We start from the raw sequence: 2,894 nt of genomic DNA, 5'->3' as shown, positions 1-2,894 counted from the left end.
CTTGAGGATGGACCCAACAGAACTCCAGAAGACGTTTAGAGCCTCCAAAATCATTTTGTATTCATCCCCTGATGTGTACTTTGGAATAATCTTTACTCTGTTGAATTAGGACAGTCACCTAAAGGGGTGAATAATTAGGCAATCACTTGTTTTGTTGCATATTTTATTTTATTTTAAAGTATACTCTGAAGAAATTAGATTTTGTTTTGACATTGAAAGGTTTAGAAAAAAAATGTTGCCAAAAAGGCCAATTTATATTGACTGCAGTTGATGTAAGACAGACATAAAAGCGAAATATGTCCAAGGGAGTGCATAGTTTTTATAGGCACTGTAGTAAAAGGCTATCTTATTACTGATGGGTGTGGCAAGATGGCGCCAGTGTGTTTGGCGAGTTGTCTACCACTCTCTATTTTTTTGTTTTGATTGTTGTTTCTGTGCTTTCCTGATGTGAACTCCCTACTGGTGTATGATCGCCAAACTCTTTTGGTGCTTCATCTGCGTACTGCAAAAGTTTTATATCGCTGTCATGAAAAGCACAATTCTTTGTCCCCGCTGTTGGCCCAAGTTCCATCTTGCCTGTGTCGGGCACCACACCCCCCTGGCCGGAGAAGGCATCACTGGCGTCGAGGTAAACGCAGCGGGCTCTTGGTGAGGACTGGTTTGGCAAAATTGCCAGGAATCTTTCTCTCCCAGCTTGGATCAGTCCCTGGACTGTATCCTTCTCTGCGCTCCTTGGACCCTGTTGATTCCTGGCTGGTATCTGTTGTTGACTCGGATCAACGCTTCTTTCCTCCACGTCTCACTCCTCCACGTCTCACTCCTCCACATCTGCGCTGGCGAGGTGCCAACCTTGGAAATCTACGACACCTTGTATGGATTATTCCTTCTACTGCTTCGCCGGACCCAGTTCCCATCAGGATAGGTCTGGTACACTATGAGAACGTGCTATTTATAAGACTGAGCTGAACGCAGCACCTCAGACTGAAGAAGTCTTTCGGATGAAAGATGAAATATTTCTACTTTTTTTTGTTTTGTTTTTTGAATGTCCAGAGGACCAGACTTAACATTTTTAGATAGATCTGGTAAACACAAGACCTGTTGCAAACAAAACTTTTATCCTGAAGGATTTTTATTCATCCCAGGATTTGGACTTTCTCTGCGTGACTGACACTTGGATTTCTCCGGGTGAGTCCAGTGCTTTTTCAAGGCTGCTCATACTTTAATTCAATTCAGTTTATTGATATAGCGCCAAATCACAACAAAGTTGTCTCAGGGCACTTTACAGGAACATTCACATACATAAATGCCAATTAGTAAAGTTTTCTATCTAAGGAATCCAGCAGACAAGTACCCCGAGGTCCTTGGGTCATGAGGAGGTTTGGCAATTATTTATAAATCAAGTTTTGACTGTAAGCAGCTGTCCCTCCCGACTGCGTTTTCTACCTTTGAACTGAGCATGTTTGAGTTGGGCTGCGCTCCTCCCTTCTGTTACTGTTTTTTGTTTGTTTTTATTTTTGTACAGCACTTCGGATAGCTGCTATGTTGTATTTTAAGTGCTTTAGAAATAAATTGGTATGGTAGGGTATCTAACCCCCCTCCCCCCTTATCGTTCAGCATCACTGAGAGCTGGAGCTTTCATCCAGCGGTCGCTGGGTGAGAGGTGAATGAATTTGTTTTGTGTTTAGTGATTATTCATTCCAGGTTTGAACGGTTCACATTTTCTTGTTTTTGAACTGAACTTGTTCAAAAAAATGCATCAATTTGTCTTTTTTTTTGTATTACAGTATTACATAAAATGGAAACTAAAAGCAATATCCTGATTTTACATGTATTTTGGATCAAGAACTGATCAGGGGTTTTAATTTAAAAAAAAGTCAAACTGAAAGACAACGTCATCATATTCAAGTTTTTGCCTTTTTGATTTGATGTCATTTGGATGGATTATCAATTACTTTTGAATGGACTTTTAGCTTAATACACCTTCTAGTTTAGAAAATACAGATAAAAGCTTTTAAGGACTTTCATACAGCACAGAGTAAGAATTTGTTCAAGCTAATTCATTGTGAACTACTCCTTTTGGTTAAATATTGTTTTTACATCTAAACAACACTGGGTTACTAACTGATGTCAAAAGACTACCGGTACATCTAATGTGTTATATTTCATTATTTGGATATCCGTCAGTGATTTTTTTTGTCTTCAGTTCTTGCAGATATGATGCAGATGGCTTGGATATATTCTCTGATTTCCTATCTGTAAAAATAGAATATTACAGGTAAGATTATGGGGAGTTTGAATAAAAATACATCAACCTGTGCAAATGCTCTTTGATCACCTGTTTATTGTTATGCAGAGCAAACTTGGACACAAAACACATCTAGTTTATCATGAGTAATCAGTGCTGTTCTGTTCCACAGATGTTTTGAGTATAACTTGAAGTGGAACAGACCCATGTCTCCCCAGTGCACCTCCAGACTATCAAAGGCCTCCAAGAAGAAAGTCCAGAAAAGTCCAAAGCCAAAACAAAATGTCTCCCCGGATAAGCCGAGAGGTTGGACAAGGAGGACACAGCTGAAGGACGACAATGACTATAAGGTTGATGAAGATCATGGGAACGACTTAATCGACCTTATCACCGGCTCTGAGGAAGACGCTGTAGAGGTCGTGTATTACGGACTGGATGAGTCCGATGAGAACTCTGCCTCTGAGTGCAGCAGTATAGCTTCTGGTCCCTCCGTCCCACACTATGCCGCCTTCAAAAAGCCCAAGTCTTCTCAGGCTTTGTGCTCAGCCTGTCGTGAACGCTACCAGAAGGCAATGAGAACGAAAGCTCCAATCAAAAATAAACTCCTAGATAATGGTTTGTGCAAGCAACATTTCCTAACACAACACGA

Source organism: Nematolebias whitei, chromosome 9 (assembly GCF_014905685.2).
Source record: "Nematolebias whitei isolate Nwh7 chromosome 9, NemWhi1, whole genome shotgun sequence".
Taxonomy (NCBI): domain Eukaryota; kingdom Metazoa; phylum Chordata; class Actinopteri; order Cyprinodontiformes; family Rivulidae; genus Nematolebias; species Nematolebias whitei.
The sequence above is the reverse complement of the archived record's forward strand: the minus strand, read 5'-3'. Positions refer to the sequence as shown.